The sequence below is a fragment of the Mustelus asterias genome, chromosome 4 (assembly GCF_964213995.1).
Source record: "Mustelus asterias chromosome 4, sMusAst1.hap1.1, whole genome shotgun sequence".
Taxonomy (NCBI): Eukaryota; Metazoa; Chordata; class Chondrichthyes; order Carcharhiniformes; family Triakidae; genus Mustelus; species Mustelus asterias.
The window spans coordinates 52,778,516-52,796,624 of NC_135804.1; the positions used below are offsets into that span (position 1 = coordinate 52,778,516).

The following is an 18,109-nucleotide window of genomic DNA, read 5'->3' on the forward strand; positions in this document are numbered from 1 at the left end:
ATCACAGAGAGTAGTGGGTGCCTGGAACTCATGCCGGGGGAGGTAGTGGAAGTGGATACGGTAGTGACTTTTAAGGGGCGTCTTGACAAGTACATGATTAGGATGGGAATAGAGGGATATGGTCCCCGGAAGGGTAGGGGGTTCTAGCTAAGTCGGGCAGTATGATCGGTGCAGGCTTGGAGGGTCGAAGGGGCTGTTCCTGTGCTGTAATTTTCTTTGTTCTTTGGTGACATGATCCCAAAACACAGTGTCAGTGGCCACATTTATATTGATGGAACCCAGCTCTCCGTCACCACCACCTCTCTCCACCCCTCCACTCTTTTTTAACAACAGCAGACTCCAGTATTGGAAAATCAGAGATTTCCATTTTGGGAGTCCAAAGCCATTGTCTGTTATAGCTGTCACAAATCTTGGCCCTGGCCACTGACCCAATCCGTACTTGCATAGGCTTCCTCTGGGCACTCCAGTTTCCCTCCACAGTCCAAAAGGTGTGCTGGTTCGAGGCGTTGGCCATGCTGACCTCTCCCTCAGTAACCCGACAAGGCGCCGGAGTGTGGCGACTCAGGGATTTTCACAATAACTTCATCGCAGAGTAAGCCTACACGTGATACTAATAAATAAAGGTATAAACAACAACAAGTAGGACAAAGGAGATCTCAAATCCACCCCAGCCAGAACTGGGGTTGACCCCCATGCTAATCTGATCCACACCAAGCACTGAAGGAATGCAAGTTGCTGTGGCAACATAGAGGTTTATATGAAATTAAAATTTAGGAAGCACCTTAAATTCCTGGAGAAATATCACCAGGACTCACGGAACCACAGAATACCTACAGTGCAGGAGGCCATTCAGCCCATTGAGCCTGCGCCGGCAACAATCTCACACAGGCCCTGTCCCCTGTATTTACCCTGCTGTCCGTTGACACAAAGGAGCAATTTAGCATGGCCAATCAACCTACCTCGCGCATCTTTGGACGGTGGGAGGAAACCGGAGCACCCGGAGGATGGCACGTTGCTCTGTGCCATTGCCCTTACATGGTTCTACTCAGGCCAATCCGTCTGTAGACTGAAATACAGGTCACATGTTTCTGGGTAGACAAGCCATCTGATTCCATTGCATGTGATTCTTTAGATTTGCTCTCCCTCCTTGGTTTTGTGTTTGAGTGTGTTCTCACCAGGTTCCATTCTTGTCTTTTCAGTGTTAGACCCAAAACCAACTGCACTGACTTCTCTTCCTGTTCCTGCACCATTATTTCTGGAGGTGTCTACCAAAGATCTATCCTCAGCCCTCTCCCATTTCTCATCTACATGTTGCCCCTTGGTGACATCATCCCAAAACACAGTGTCAACGTCCACATTTACACTGATGGAACCCAGCTCTACCTCACCACCACCTCCCTCCACCCCTCCAATTTTTCTTAACAACAGCAGACTCCAGTTCTGGAAAATCAGAAAATTCCTTGCATTACATATTTGGAAGTCCAAAGCCATTGTCTGCTATCGCTGCCCCACCTTGTCTCTGGACACTGATCCCATCCCTCTGCCTGGCAACTCCCTGAGGCTGAGCCAGTCAGTTTGCAATTCTTGGATCATATTTGACCCTGAGGCCAGCTTCCAACCACTTTTGTGTACCACCACTAAGGCTGCCAATTCCACCTCTTTAACATTGCTGGACTCAACTATGGCATCAAAACATCTGTGGCTGGAATTCTTGTCTATTCCTTTATTATTGCCAGATTTCTGATTTCAGCACAATCTTGACCGATCTCCCCACATTCTAACTTTCCTAAATCTGAGGTCAACTAAACTCTGTTTTGCAGGACCGAACTTGTAGACAGGTGGAACAGGCTTACATCTAATTTCTGGTGTAGTTAACAGTAGGATTCTGCCACACTAGTGCATACGAGAGTCAACACATTTGTCATTGAAACTTTCACTCCATCATTTCCTACAATGATTCATCCTCATGTTGTGGGAAAAATCCACTAGTAGTCAGACTTCGAGATTCAGAAAATACGATTTATTAAACGGACCTCCGTGGAGACAAGGCACATGTCTGTAGCAAACCTTCTCTCACTAGTATGTCGGGAAGCGGTTCATTTTTATACCCTTTACACAATGGGTAAACCGGTGATTCGAATATTATCACATCGTTTAAGTGAGTACAAGCACTTAAATTTTATGAATGGGTACATTTCCTCTTGTTTACATAAGTACAAACAGGTATAGACATTTAACATTTTATGAATGGGTACATCTCCTTATGTCTGTATCTATCAATGGCTAGTTTCGTCTTGTTCAGGTGCTAATCGGTTCCCTCACATTCATATTTCCCGCGTTCCTCTAACATTAATCTAAGCTCTTTGTTTCGGGGTTTCCTTTTCTTAAAAGATGTTTTGACACTTGGCTTGGCTTCCTGAGGTGTTTGTTTGCTATGAGTCACTGTCTGTAATTTGGAAATGGCTTGTCTGTTAGGTTTTTCTGAACAGCAGGAGCCTGTGACTGCTCTTTTGGCTTTCCCAGTTAACCCTTTATGTGCCAGGCAACCATTTTAAAGTGTGCTTTCTTGTATTGCCATTTTAAAGTGTGCCCCCCTTGTATTTTTCCCTTTACATTCATATAGTTTAACCTCATTGGCCAGACTGAAACAGATGTTACTGTGGTTTGAATACATCTTATTTTGCAATGTGGCCGGATGGTGCATGCAGATCTCAGCTAATATCTCGGACATTGTATTGTCATTAGGATTATCACATCTCACAAGAAAATGGGATTAATGGCTGGATATTAAATAGTGGAATTTTATTCAGTCCTTGACACAAAAATGATGACTTCAATAATATTCGTTCACTTTTCATAATTTCATTTAAACACACAACTGATCAGGATACAGATACTGGGAACATGCAGCTTGTGGAATACAGTACTTATGGACAATATTTCATACCTTGTGTCTGAAGGGCCTGTTGTTCAGGAGCAGCAGCTACATTTGTCAGAGGATTTGTTTTACACACACAGCCATTGGCACAGTTGGTGCATCCTGTTTGTGAGATCTTCCTGTGCACATATTGGCTGGACATTTCACACATTACAATAACTCCACCTTTCACCACACTGATCCATCACAACATGATTTACCTCCTTCCACCACAATGCACAAAAAGGCAGTATTGCCTCAAGGCATCATTTTCTTCAATGTGTCCTGTTTAGGCACAAACCCATCCCCAACACGCAGCACTGTCATTAGAAATGTCATTTCAAAATGAAGAGAATGATTCTGATCACAGGATTTGAAGTAGTTTTATTTATTCAACAATAACAAAAATGATCATTTCAAAAATAATTCATTCATTTTCATTATTTTACACAAACACACAACTGATCAGGATACAGATACAGGGAACATGCAGATTGTGGCATACAGTACATATGGACAATATTTCATATCTTGTGTCTGAAGGGTCTGTTGTTCAGGAACAGCAGCTACATTTGGCAGAGGATTTGTCTTTACACACACAACCACTGGCACAGTTGGTGCATCCTGCAGGACAGCAAGAGCAGCAACCTGAAAGGAGAGACAAAGACACTAATCAGTGACAATCAATGAATTCTATGAAACAGCCACTAAACCCCCCACCCCTAGCCTCCCATTCCATCTCTCAGCTCCTCCCTCAAAAGCTCATCTGTCTCATACCCCCAAGTAACCCATCTGTACAGGATCAGCATGACAACACTGTGTGAGAGAGATTGCCTGAACATGTCCCCCTCACTATCTCGACAACACTATTTCTAGTGATCAGTCTAGAATATCAACGCTTTCCCATGTTAAACTGAGACATTTCTTTAACCAGCAGGGTTCCCGTCGTCACATTCTTAAGACTGGACATTGACTCAATCTGATGTCAATGAAATCAGGTGAAATGCTGGATCTTGTACTTTTCTATCGTGTTCCTCTCTGAGTTGTGCCCAGAACTATCTGTCACATCAATACAATGTGAGGAGTTGGAAACTCTCCCAAACTGACTCACTTTTCTGGCAGCGTCCAGCTTTGCTGATGGGACATCGGCAGTCGGAGCATCTGCAGGTGTTTTCACAGGAGCAGGATCCTGAAAAGAGGAGAAAGACAGACATTGAGTTGTGTTCAAAGCCTGAGAAAAGCCCTCCTCCCGTGTGGAGGAGGCCGCCTCCTTGGCACATTCCCTTCTCCAGTCAGTTGAATAAACAGCTTCCCCGACAATGCTGCAGTCCCTCAGTGAGACTGAGCCGGCACACTGTGCTGAAAGGACTGACACCAGCCACCACTCACCATCCAGGCACACACAGGGCTTCGAGTCAGACATTTCACTAACTTCTTCTTCAGCTTCCAGTCCTCCCCAATCAGCGCTTCTCGCTCTTGTGTCTTTTGCTGAATCGGAGCCGAGTTTTATGGGCTTGTGATCGGTGGGGAAGCGGCTGCGAAACCAGGAAAGGGGCGGCTCGCTCCGGCCTGAATGCAGCCGGCACACCGAAGTGACTCAGCGGCTGAAAGTTTGATTTGCTCCCGGCTCCTTCACTCACAACACGGCCCAGAAAGATTTCTCAATGACAGCAATTTGCCAACATTCGGTGTGGAATCAGCGTGTGTGTGAGCGTCTGCAACACGTTTCACCCCCACAGTCTGGGGGCAGTCCAGGACTGCACTTTCTCTCTGAAGTTTCATTCAGTGTTTTCACTCGGGATATTTGCTACTTTCTCATTGCTCTCACAGATCCTGTGTCCACACAGTTTCTCACCTGTTTTGATATCTACAGGAGTTGACATTGATATTGGGATTTCAATGGGCAGCACGTTTGAAATGCCCAGTGTTTGGAGAGGTGAGAATTGATCAGTTTAGTCTGATTAGAGTGAGGAAGCAGGAATACAGGTGACCTGTGAACCGTGTGCACATTCCTGTCTGTGTAAAGACTGAACTGCTCTACACTACAACAACAACCTGTATTTTATAGCACCTGAAATTTTTGTTAAAACAAGGATATGATTTTTAAATGATGTGAGTTGAGAGCGTGGGCAGGGGTCTAAGTGAGAAACATTTTAGTCTGATGGGCTAGTGGAACAGGTGAAAGTCTCCGATGAGACAGTTCAGAAAGTCAGAGGGAGTCCTTTTGGCCCATTCATTCTTTGACCAAGAAATGTGTGAGTTCCTGGCCCATATTGTTGGAAGTGAAGGTGGAGCAGACTGGGCGAAGGGGTTTAGAAGTGTGGTTTGCAGTAGAGAACAGGTGGCAGGGATTATTTTTACATTTCAGGATGTTCCTGGAATAATGAACAGTTTTAACAGAATGATTATTGTGTAATTTGGTGCTGCAATATCAGGAATTGAATGGGGAAAGTAGTTATCCCCCGGTCCACTCAGCTCCCTGTGACTTGAACAGAAGCTTCTATGATTCAATAAGGGAAGAGAGATGAGGATTTACCAAGTGCAACGGCCAGGGTGAGGGAGAGTTAACGTTTCATTGGGATTGTGTCATCAATGGTGTAGGTGAGAGAGCAAGTGAGCAAATCAGTCACTGAAAGATTATCACGGGGAGGGGAGAGCCAGAGACTGGAGAGTTGGAATTTTTACATTGCAGCTGTAACTAAATTGGAGAATAGATTTTCCAGGGGCAGATACAGAAGAAAGTAAATTGATAAACATGGAATAAGGAATGTTCATAAAAAGTGAAACCAAAAATTGATGAAACATATCATTGGATTGTCTTGCTGGAGGTAGTGAGCCTATGTGAGATATAAAGATCAAGGGTGTGGCTGTCAACATGGATTGGGGAGTTACATGAAGAGAGAGGCTATGAGAGCATAAGAGGTCAGTGAACTGAGTGGAGAGGGAGCATTGTGAATCAAGATGATGGTTGCAGTCATTCAGGGTCCTCAGTGAAGTGGCTGAGGAAGATAATTAGAGAATGCTATTGACAGTGAAGTGATCTCAGATGCAAGGCATCAGATACAAGTTCTACCACTCAGCCACATCCAATAGTTACTGGTAGGGGACAAATTAATAACTAACAAGAGGAGAAATCTCCAAAAATCTCCCCATCCTCAAAGATCAGGTGGCAAAAAACATGACTGCAATAGGCAAAACAGAAGCATTTCCATTTATCTCCAGCCAGAGTGTTGACTGGATAATACATCTTGGTTTCCTGCTGTGGTCCCCAGTGTCACAGATGCCAATATTCAGGCAATTTGATTTTCTGCATGTGAATATCAAGAAACAGCTGAACACACTGGACACAGCAAAGTCTCCAGGACCTGACATCATCCTGGTAGCAGTAACGAAAACAGATGCCGCAGAACTATCCAAGCCCCTAGCCAAGCTGTTCCACTATAGATACAAGAATGTACAGCTACAAGAGGGTACAGCTACAAGAATGTACAGCTACAAGAGTGTACAGCTACAAGAATGTACAGCTACAAGAGTGTACAACTACAAGAATGTACAGCTACAAGAGTGTACAGCTACAAGAATGTACAGCTACAAGAGTGTACAGCTACACCAATGTACAGCTACAACAGTGTACAGTGACAACAGTGTACAGCTGCAACAGTGTACAGTGACAACAGCGTACAGCTACACCAGTGTCCAGCTACAAGAGTGCACAGATGCACCACTGTACACTACAACAGTGTACTACTACAATAGTGTACAGCTACAGCAGCATCCAGACAATATGGGAAATTCCTCAGCTGTGTCCTATCCATTAAAAGCAGGACGAGTCCAATGTGGGCGAGACCCTTCCGATGAGCTAAGTCTTAATGATCAGCAAAGAGATGGAAGGTATTCTTTTCTGTTTTATCAAACAGCACTTACTGTTCAATAATCTGCTCATCAATGCTCAGTGTGGGGTCCATTAGGGCCATTTAGCACATTACAGAGTTGGCCCAAACCTGGACAATAGAGCTGAATTTCAGACGTGAGGTGAAATCAGTTGCACTTGATGTCAAGGTATCATTTGATCGAGTGAGGCTTCAGGAAGGTCTAACAGAACTGGAGTCAATGGGAATCAGGGGGAATCTTCTCCACAGGTTGGAGTCTCACTGAGCAGGAAGGAAGTGAGGGCTGGAGTTCAATCACCTCAGCTCCAGGACACAACACAGGTGTTCCTCAGGGCAGTGTCCTGGGCCCAACCACTCTCAGCTGCTTCAAGAATGACCTTCCTTTCATCATAAGGTCGGAAATGGGGATGTTTGCTGATAATTGCACAATGTTCAGCTTCATTCCCAACTCTTCAGACCCTGCAACAGTCCATGTCTGTATAAAGCACAATATGGACAGTAGAGAGATGTGGAATGTAAAGTGGCAATTAACTTTTTGCAACACACGGGTGCCATCCTCAATAAGTGAGACTGTAACCATCTCCCTTTATATTCAATCTCATTATCATCACTGAACCCCCCACTGCCAACACCCTGGGGGTGACCATTGACTAGAAACTGAAGTGCGCCAGCCAGATAAATACTCTGGTGGCAAGAGCTGGTTAGAGGCTGGGAAATATTGCAGTGAACAACTCACCTCCTGACTCCGCAAAGCCCATCCACCATATACAAAGCACAAGTCAGGAGTGTGATGGAACACACTGCATTTGCCTCGAAGAATGAGTCTTAAACAATTCTTCACACCATCCAGGACAAAGCTGTCCGCATGATTGGCACTCCATGGTTGGCCTTAAACATTCACCCCCTCCATCACTGATGTACATGGGCAGCAGTGTGGACCATCTACAAGATGCACTGCACCAACTGGGCGATTGTTAGCATTGCTGCTTCAAAGCACCAGGGACCCGGGTTCAATTCCAGCCTCGGGTCACTGTCTGTGTGGAGTCTGCACATTCTCCCCATATCTGCGTGGGTTTTCTCCGGGTGCTCCAGTTTCCTCCCACAGTACAAAGGTGTGTGGATTAGGTTGAATGGCCATGCTAAATTGACCCTAGTGTCAGGGGGATTAGCAGGGTAAATCTGTGGGATTACGGGAATAGGGCCTGGTGGGATTGTGGTCGACCCAGACATGATGGGCCGAATGGCCTCCTTCTGTACTGAAGTGTTTCTAAGTCATCAAATCTCATTCAACAGCACCTTGTAAATCCAAGACTGCTGCCACCGAGGAGTACAAGGACAGCAATTGCATGGAAATACCACCAGCAGCAGGTTTCCCTCCAAGCCGCACACCATCGTGACTCTGAACTATATCATTGTTCATTCATTGGGGATGGGCTGAATCCTTCAACTTCCTAACCGCACTGTGGTTGTACCTCCACCACAAGTACGATAGCGGTTCAAGAATCTGGATGCACAGCATCCTGCAAGGGCAATTAGGGATGGGAATAAACCTTTTCCTTGTCACTGACATCCACATCCCAGGAAAGTATAAGAAAGATATCTTGGGGCAAGTTATCAAAGATAAAGGTTGGCGGGAGAGAGATGGAACCGCGGGTAATTCTTGTATTCCAGGAGGATTCTGGAATGGTGAGCTGTGTTGAGAGAGCAGAGGAGAAGGGGATAGTATGTAATCTGGAGCGGCCGGATCTGGCGGGGAATGGGGAAAGCAGTTCCCAGTCACACTCATTGCTGAATGAGGATGGAAGCGGGGGAATGGAGAGGAGCTTGTGTACACCTTGGAGACTGGAGTTTGATTGGAGTCACTCTGTCAATATTTCCAATCACAAAGGAGCCGCTCCAAATTGCTGTCATTGAGAAATCTTTCTGGGCCGTGTGGTGAGTGAAGGAGCCGGGAGCAAATCAAACTTTCAGCCGCTGAGTCATCTCGGTGTCCCGGGTGCATTCAGGCGGGGGTGAGCCGGAAGTTTGATTTGCACCCGGCTCCTTCACTCACAACACGGCCCCAAAAATATTTCTCAATGACAGCAATTTGCCAACATTCGTTGTGGAATCAGCGTGTGTGTGAGCGTCTGCAACACGTTTCACCCCCACAGTCTGGGGCAGTCCAGGACTGCACTTTCTCTCTGAAGTTTCATTCAGTGTTTTCACTCGGGATATTTGCTACTTTCTCATTGCTCTCCCAGATCCTGTGTCCACACAGTTTCTCACCTGTTTTGATCTCTACAGGAGTTGACATTGATATTGGGATTTCAATGGGCAGCACGTTTGAAATGCCCAGTGTTTGGAGAGGTGAGAATTGATCAGTTTAGTGTGATCAGAGTGAGGAAGCAGGAATACAGGTGACCTGTGAACCGTGTGCACATTCCTGTCTGTGTAAAGACTGACCTGCACAGAAGATTGTTATTCACTCTGGAAATATCTAGAATCAGAAAGAATCCTGTTGGCAATCTTTAATTTCAAATCTCAAATCACACTCAAATCCCGGCACTGGTTTCTGTCCAAAACTCCTACACAGCTCTGTGCAGCTTCCAGCCAATTGAGCTGCTGACTGCAATGAAAAGTTGTGTGTTTGAAATAGTGCTGAGCTGGTTCATTGTTCCCTGGTGCACGCGGCTGGCTCTAATCTCTGTGTCCTTTGCTTTTTCTCCAGCACAAACTCAGTTAATAAAACCCACAAAACTCCAGTTACTGGCGGAGGAGAGAGAGGGTGTGGTATCTGATGTAAATGATCAAGTTTCCAAAATTAAAAGTTTGGAGTTTACCCACTGACCCAGCGAACACACACCTTTCCATGAACATCGCTAAAATCACATGACCTGGTCATTTTACTTGTTACTTATTTGGGGATCTTCCTGTGAGTAAAGATCCTGTGGTGTTTCCCTGCCTTACAATAGTGATTATTCTTTGAAAGCATTTCACCTCTTCCCGACTGCCCTCTTACTGTTGTGTGACTGACAGAATTCTGAGCACAGGGCTGCAGCGCTACCTGCCTTCCTATACGTGTCAGAGGCATGGACAATGTACAGGAGCGGCACGGTGGCACAGTGGTTAGCACTACTGCCTCACAGTGCCAGGGACCTGGGTTCGTTTCCCAGCTTGGTTCACCGTCTGTGCAGAGTCTGCATGTCCTCGCTGTATCTGCGTGGGTTTTCTCTGGATGCTCCGGTTTCCTCCCGCAGTCCCAAAGGCATGCTGATTCGGTGCATTGGCCATGCTGAATTCTGCCTCAATGTATCTGAACAGGCAATTGTGGCGACTGGGGGATTTTCACTGTAAATTCATTGCATTGTAAGCCTACTTGTGACACCAATAAATAAACGTAAACTTTAAAACTCATGAGAAATGTCACCAGGACTGACAGAATCACAGAATATTTAAAGTGTAGGAGGCCATTCAGCCCATTGAGCCTTCACCGGCAGCAATCCCACCCAAGCCCTATTGCCGTAACCCCATGTATTTACCCTGCTAGTCTGCCTAACACAAAGGGGCAATTTAGCATGCCAAATCAAATTACCTCACACATCTTTGGAGTGTGGGAGGAAACTGGAGCACCCAGAGGAAACCCACGCAGACATGGGGAGAATATGCAAACTCCACATAGACAGTGACCTGAGGCTGGAATTGAACCAGGTTCCATGGTGCTGTGAGGCAGCAGTGCTAACCACTGCTGACTCCCCTACAAATTCCTGCAAATTCAATGACAGAATCGATGCTCCAATATCAGGTGTCCCTTCTCAGGCCAACATTCCCAGTATGGAGGCCCTGGTTATGGTTAATCAGGTATATTGGGTGGTCCACATGCCTGATTCAAGATTCCCAAAACAAGCTCTCTGCTCTGACCTACAACACAGTGAGCAGTTACCAGGAGGGCAGTGGAAATGTTTTAGGGAATATCCTCAAAGGCACAGAAATGTAAAAGCCACACCAATTCACAGGAACCCCTCACTTGAGGCCGTCCAAAGTATCCGTGAAGGTGTCAGACATTTCGAGATTGCCACCCACCCTATCAAACCCTATCTACCCCATTCTGTGGCACAGTGTGTGGATCCAGCATTGCGCTTTTTACTCATCTCAGGACCCACAACCGTGGAGTGGAGGACAGTCATCCTCAATCCTGACAGAATGATTGACATTTGTGTACAGACCCGGTGAGTCACTTTGCAAATGTACTGAATTCCTCTTTGAAATTTCCCTTTCCGCTTGCTCTCTGTCTTTCAGAACTACTGTTTCATCAACAACCAGCCCCTAACTCGCCTAAATGCTTGATCTTTTTGTCGTCCTACAGGTTCACATAAATCTTTCCCAGAATTTCCTGATTGATCCTCTCTAATCGGGATTCTCCCCATTACACCACTGTGAGGACTCTACCCAAAGTCACAATGACATCCTCTGTGATTATAATCAAAATGTGGAGATGCCGGCGTTGGACTGGGGTAAACACAGTAAGAAGTTTAACAACACCAGGTTAAAGTCCAACAGGTTTATTTGGTAGCAAAAGCCACACATTGTGAATTGTGTGGCTGTTGCTATCAAATAAACCTGTTGGACTTTAACCTGGTGTTGTTAAACTTCTTACTATTATAATCAAAGTCCATTATCGCTGCTCAATCACCCTGCAGCCTTTAACATGGCCAATGACACATCCCCCATCTCCTTCAATACCTTGCTCAGTGCCATTGCCCTCACATGGTTCCACTCAGTCCAATCCATCTGTAGACTGAAATACGGGTCACATGTTTCTATGTGGACAAGCCATCCAATTACTCCTCGTGATTCTTTAGATTTCTTCTCCCTCCTGGGTGTGTGTTTGAGTGTGTTCTCACCGAGTTCCATTCTTGTCTTTCCAGTTTGAGACAAAAGCCACCTGCATTGACTTCTCTTCCTGTTCCTGCACCATTATTTCTGGAGGTGTCCACCAAAGATGTACATTTCTCATCTGCATGTTGCCCCTGTTTGTAATATATATAAATGATTTGGAGGAAAATGTAACTGGATTGATTAGTAAGTTTGCGGACGACACAAAGGTTGGTGGATTTGCGGATAGCGATGAGGACCATCAGAGGATACAGCAGGATATAGATCAGTTGGAGACTTGGGTGGAGAGATGGCAGATGGAGTTTAATCTGGACAAATGTGAGGTAATGCATTTTGGAAGGTCTGATACAGGTAGAAAATATACAGTAAATGGCAGAACCCTTAAGAGTATTGATAGGCAAAGGGATCTGGGTGTACAGGTACACAGGTCACTGAAAGTGGCAATGCAGGTGGAGAAGGTAGTCAAGAAGGCATACGGCATGTTTGCCTTCATCGGCTGGGGTATTGAGTTTAAAAATTGGCAAGTCATGTTGCAGCTTTATAGGACCTTAGTTAGGCCGCACTTCGAATATAGTGTTCATTTCTGTTCGCCACACTACCAGAAGGATGTGGAGGCTTTGGAGAGGGTACAGAAAAGATTTACCAGGATGTTGCCTGGTATGGAGGGCACTAGCTATGAGGAGAGGTTGGAGAAACTTGGTTTGTTCTCACTGGTGCGACGGAGGTTGAGGGGCGACCTGATAGAAGTCTACAAGATTATGAGAGGCATGGACAGAGTGGATAGTCAGAAGCTTTTTCCCAGGGTGGAAGAGTCAATTACTAGGGGGCACAGGTTTAAGGTGCATGGGGCAAGGTTTAAAGGAGATATATGAGGCAGATTTTTTATCACAGAGAGTAGTGGGTGCCTGGAACTTGTTGCCGGGGGAGGTAGTGGAAGTAGATACGGTAGTGACTTTTAAGGGGCGTCTTGACAAGTACATGATTAGGATGGAAATAGAGGGATATGGTCCCCGGAAGGGTAGGGGGTTCTAGTTAAGTCAGGCAGTATGATCGGTGCAGGCTTGGAGGGCCGAAAGGCCTGTTCCTGTGCTGTAATTTTCTTTGTTCTTTGTTCTTTGGTGACATGATCCCAAAACACAGTGTCAGTGGCCACATTTATATTGATAGAATGCAGCTCTCCCTCACCACCACCTCTCTCCACCCCTCCACTCTTTTTTAACAACAGCAGACTCCAGTATTGGAAAATCAGAGATTTCCATTTTGGGATGTCCAAAGCCATTGTCTGTTATAGCTGTCACAAATCTTGGCCCTGGCCACTGACCCAATCCGAACTTGCATAGGCTTCCTCTGGGCACTCCAGTTTCACTCCACAGTCCAAAAGGTGTGCTGGTTAGAGGCATTGGCCATGCTGAATTCTCCCTCAGTAACCCGACAAGGCGCCGGAGTGTGGCGAATCGGGGATTTTCACAATAACTTCATCGCAGAGTAAGCCTACATGTGATACTAATAAATAAAGTTAAAAACAACAACAAGTAGGACAAAGGAGGTCTCAAATCCACCACAGCCAGAACTGGGATTGACCCCCATGCTAATCTGATCCACACCAACCACTGAAGGAAGGGGGCACAGGTTTAAGGTGCATGGGGCAAGGTTTAAAGGAGATATACGAGGCAGATTTTTTATCACAGAGAGTAGTGGGTGCCTGGAACTTGTTGCCGGGGGAGGTAGTGGAAGTGGATACGGTAGTGACTTTTAAGGGGCGTCTTGAAAAGTACATGATTAGGATGGAAATAGAGGGATATGGTCCCCGGAAGGGTTGCTGTGGCAACATGGAGGTTTATATGAAATTAAAACTTAGGAAGCACCTTAAATTCCTGGAGAAATATCACCAGGACTCACAGAACCACAGAATACCTACAGTGCAGGAGGCTATTCAGCCCATTGAGCCTGCGCCGGCAACAATCTCACACAGGACCTGTCACCATTACCCATTGTATTGACCCTGCTGTCCATCGACACAAAGGAGCAATTTAGCATGGCCAATCAACCTACCTCGCGCATCTTTGGACGGTGGGAGGAAACCGGAGCACCCGGAGGATGGCACATTGCTCTGTGCCATTGCCCTTACATGGTTCTACTCAGGCCAATCCATTTGTAGACTGAAATACAGGTCACATGTTTCTGGGTAGACAAGCGATCCGATTCCATCGCATGTGCTTCTTTAGATTTGCTCTCCCTCCTTGGTTTGTGTTTGAGTGTGTTCTCACCAGGTTCCATTCTTGTCTTTCCAGTGTTAGACCCAAAACCAACTGCACTGACTTCTCTTCCTGTTCCTGCACCATTATTTCTGGAGGTGTCTACCAAAGATCTATCCTCGGCCTTCTCCCATTTCTCATCTACAGGTTGCCCCTTGGTGACATCATCCCAAAACACAGTGTCAGCGTCCACATTTACACTGATGGAACCCAGCTCTACCTCACCACCACCTCCCTCCACCCCTCCAATTTTTCTTAACAACAGCAGACTCCAGTTCTGGAAAATCAGAAAATTCCTTGCATTACATATTTGGAAGTCCAAAGCCATTGTCTGCTATCGCTGCCCCGCCTTGTCTCTGGACACTGATCCCATCCCTCTGCCTGGCAACTCCCTGAGGCAGAGCCAGTCAGTTTGCAATTCTTGGATCATATTTGACCCTGAGGCCAGCTTCCAACCACTTTTGTGTACCATCACTAAGGCTGCCAATTCCACCTCTTTAACATTGCTGGACTCAACTATGGCATCAAAACATCTGTGGCTGGAATTCTTGTCTATCCCTTTATTATCGCCAGATTTCTGATTTCAGCACAATCTTGACCGATCTCCCCACATTCTAACTTTCCTAAATCTGAGGTCAACAAAACTTTGTTTTGCAGGACCGAACTTGTAGACAGATGGGACAGGCCTACATCTAATTTCTGGTGTAGTTAACAGTAGGATTCTGCCACACTAGTGCACACGAGAGTCAACACATTTGTCATTGAAACTTTCACTCCATCATTTCCTACAATGATTCATCCTCATGTTGTGGGAAAAATCCACTAGTAGTCAGACTTCGAGATTCAGAAAATACGATTTATTAAACGGAGCTCCGTGGAGACAAGGCACATGTCTGTAGCAAACCTTCTCTCACTAGTATGTCGGGAAGCGGTTCATTTTTATACCCTTTACACAATGGGTAAACCGGTGATTTGAATATTATCACATCGTTTAAGTGAGTACAAGCATTTAACATTTTATAAATGGGTACATTTCCTCATGTTTACATAAGTACAAACAGGTATAGACATTTAACATTTTATGAATGGGTACATCTCCTTATGTCTGTATCTATCAATGGCTAGTTTCGTCTCGTTCAGGTGCTAATCGGTTCCCTCGCATTCATATTTCCCGCGTTCCTCTAACGTTAATCTAAACTCTTTGTTTCGGGGTTTCCTTATTTTAAAAGATGTTTTGACCTTTGGCTTGGCTTCCTGAGGTGTTTGTTTGCTATGAGTCACTGTCTGTAATTTGGAAATGGCTCGTCTGTTAGGTTTTTCTGAACAGCAGGAGCCTGTGTCTGCTCTTTTGGCTTTCCCAGTTAACCCTTTATGTGCCAGGCAGCCATTTTAAAGTGTGCTTTCTTGTATTGCCATTTTAAAGTGTGCCCCCCTTGTATTTTTCCCTTTACACTCATATAGTTTAACCTCATTGGCCAGACTGAAACAGATGTTACTGTGGTTTGAATACATCTTATTTTGCAATGTGGCCAGATGGTGCATGCAGATCTCAGCTAATGTCTCAGACATTGTATTGTCATTAGGATTATCACATCTCACAAGAAAATGGGATTAATGGCTGGATATTAAATAGTGGAATTTTATTCAGTCCTTGACACAAAAATGATAACTTCAATAATATTCGTTCACTTTTCATAATTTCATTTAAACACACAACTGATCAGGATACAGATACTGGGAACATGCAGCTTGTGGAATACAGTACTTATGGACAATATTTCATATCTTGTGTCTGAAGGGCCTGTTGTTCAGGAGCAGCAGCTACATTTGTCAGAGGATTTGTTTTACACACACAACCATTGGCACAGTTGGTGCATCCTGTTTGTGAGATCTTCCTGTGCACATATTGGCTGGACATTACACACATTACAATAACTCCACCTTTCACCACACTGATCCATCACAACATGATTTACCTCCTTCCACCACAACGCACAAAATGGCAGTATTGCCTCAAGGCATCATTTTCTTGAATGTGTCCTGTTGAGGCACAAACCCATCCCCAACACGCTACACTGTCAATAGAAATGTCATTTCATAATGAAGAGAATGATTCTGATCACAGGATTTGAAGTAGTTTTATTTATTCAACAATAACAAAAATGATCATTTCAAAAATAATTCATTCATTTTCATTATTTTACACAAACACACAACTGATCAGGATACAGACACAGGGAACATGCAGCTTGTGGAATACAGTACATATGGACAATATTTCATATCTTGTGTCTGAAGGGCCTGTTGTTCAGGAACAGCAGCTACATTTGGCAGAGGATTTGTCTTTACACACACAGCCACTGGCACAGTTGGTGCATCCTGCAGGACAGCAAGAGCAGCAACCTGAAAGGAGAGACAAAGACACAAATCAGTAACAATCAATGAATTCTATGAAACAGCCACTAACCCCCCCACCCCGAGCCTCCCATTCCATCTCTCAGCTCCTCTCTCAAAAGCTCATCTGTCTCATATCCCCAAGTAACCCATCTGTACAGGATCAGCATCACAACACTGTGTGAGAGAGATTGCCTGAAGATGTCCCCCTCACGATCTCGACAACACTATTTCTAGTGATCAGTCTAGAATATCAACGCTTTCCCATGTTAAACTGAGACATTTCTTTAACCAGCAGGGTTCCCGTCGCCACATTCTTAAGACTGGACATTGACTCAATCTGATGTCAATGAAATCAGGTGAAATGCTGGATCTTGTACTTTTCTATCGTGTTTCTTTCTGAGTTGTGCCCAGAACTATCTGTCACATCAATACAATGTGAGGAGTTGGAAACTCTCCCACACTGACTCACTTTTCTGGCAGCGTCCAGCTTTGCTGGTGGGACATCGGCAGTCGGAGCATCTGCAGGTGTTTTCACAGGAGCAGGATCCTGAAAAGAGGAGAAAGACAGACGTTGAGTTGTGTTCAAAGCCTGAGAAATGCCCCCCTCCCGTGTGGAGCAGGGCCGCCTCTTTTGGCACATTCCCTTCTCCAGTCAGTTGAATAAACAGCTTCCCCGACAATGCTGCAGTCCCTCAGTGAGACTGAGCCGGCACACTGTGCTGAAAGGACTGACACCAGCCACCACTCACCATCCAGGCACACACAGGGCTTCGAGTCAGACATTTCACTAACTTCTTCTTCAGCTTCCAGTCCTCCCCAATCAGCGCTTCTCGCTCTTGTGCCTTTTGCTGAATCGGAGCCGAGTTTTATGGGCTTGTGATCGGTGTAGTTTCGACTGCAAAACCGTGGAAGGGGCGGCTCCCTCCGGCCTGAATGCACCCGGCACACCGAAGTGACTCAGCGGCTGAAAGTTTGAGTTGCTCCCGGCTCCTTCACTCACAACACGGCCCAAAAAGATTTCGCAATGACAGCAATTTGCCAACATTCGGTGTGGAATCAGCGTGTGTGTGAGCGTCTGCAACACGTTTCACCCCCACAGTCTGGGGGCAGTCCAGGACTGCACTTTCTCTCTGAAGTTTCATTCAGTGTTTTCACTCGGGATATTTGCTACTTTCTCATTGCTCTCCCAGATCCTGTGTCCACACAGTTTCTCACCTGTTCTGATATCTACAGGAGTTGACATTGATATTGGGATTTCCATGGGCAGCACGTTTGAAATGCCCAGTGTTTGGAGAGGTGAGAATTGATCAGTTTAGTCTGATCAGAGTGAGGAAGCAGGAATACAGGTGACCTGTGAACCGTGTGCACATTCCTGTCTGTGTAAAGACTGACCTGCACAGAAGATTGTTATTCACTCTGGAAATAACTCGAATCAGAAAGAATCCTGTTGGCATTCTTTAATTTCAAATCTCAAATCACACTCAAATCCCGGCACTGGTTTCTGTCCAAAACTCCTACACAGCTCTGTGCAGCTTCCAGCCAATTGAGCTGCTGACTGCAATGAAAAGTTATGTGTTTGAAATAGTGCTGAGCTGGTTCATTGTTCCCTGGTGCACGCGGCTGGCTCTAATCTCTGTGTCCTTTGCTTTTTCTCCAGCACAAACTCAGTTAATAAAACCCACAAAACCCCAGTTACTGGCGGAGGAGAGAGAGGGTGTGGTATCTGTGGTAAATGATCAAGTTTCCAAAATTAAAAGTTTGGAGTTTACCCACTG

At 45.4% G+C, this 18,109-nt stretch overlaps 2 long non-coding RNA genes across 2 annotated transcripts; both read right to left on the reverse strand.

Moving 5' to 3' along the window:
* Nucleotides 1–2,782: 2,782 nt before the first annotated feature.
* Nucleotides 2,783–4,901, reverse strand: LOC144492286 (uncharacterized). The gene is made up of 3 exons (XR_013497575.1): nucleotides 4,307–4,901; nucleotides 4,029–4,106; nucleotides 2,783–3,565 (listed from the first exon to the last, which is right to left on the reverse strand). It is a non-coding gene; the product is annotated as an uncharacterized LOC144492286 (long non-coding RNA).
* Nucleotides 4,902–16,056: 11,155 nt separating this feature from the next.
* On the reverse strand, nucleotides 16,057–17,896 carry LOC144492287 (uncharacterized). Its single transcript, XR_013497576.1, has 3 exons — nucleotides 17,084–17,896; nucleotides 16,804–16,881; nucleotides 16,057–16,340 (listed from the first exon to the last, which is right to left on the reverse strand). It is a non-coding gene; the product is annotated as an uncharacterized LOC144492287 (long non-coding RNA).
* Nucleotides 17,897–18,109: the final 213 nt, after the last annotated feature.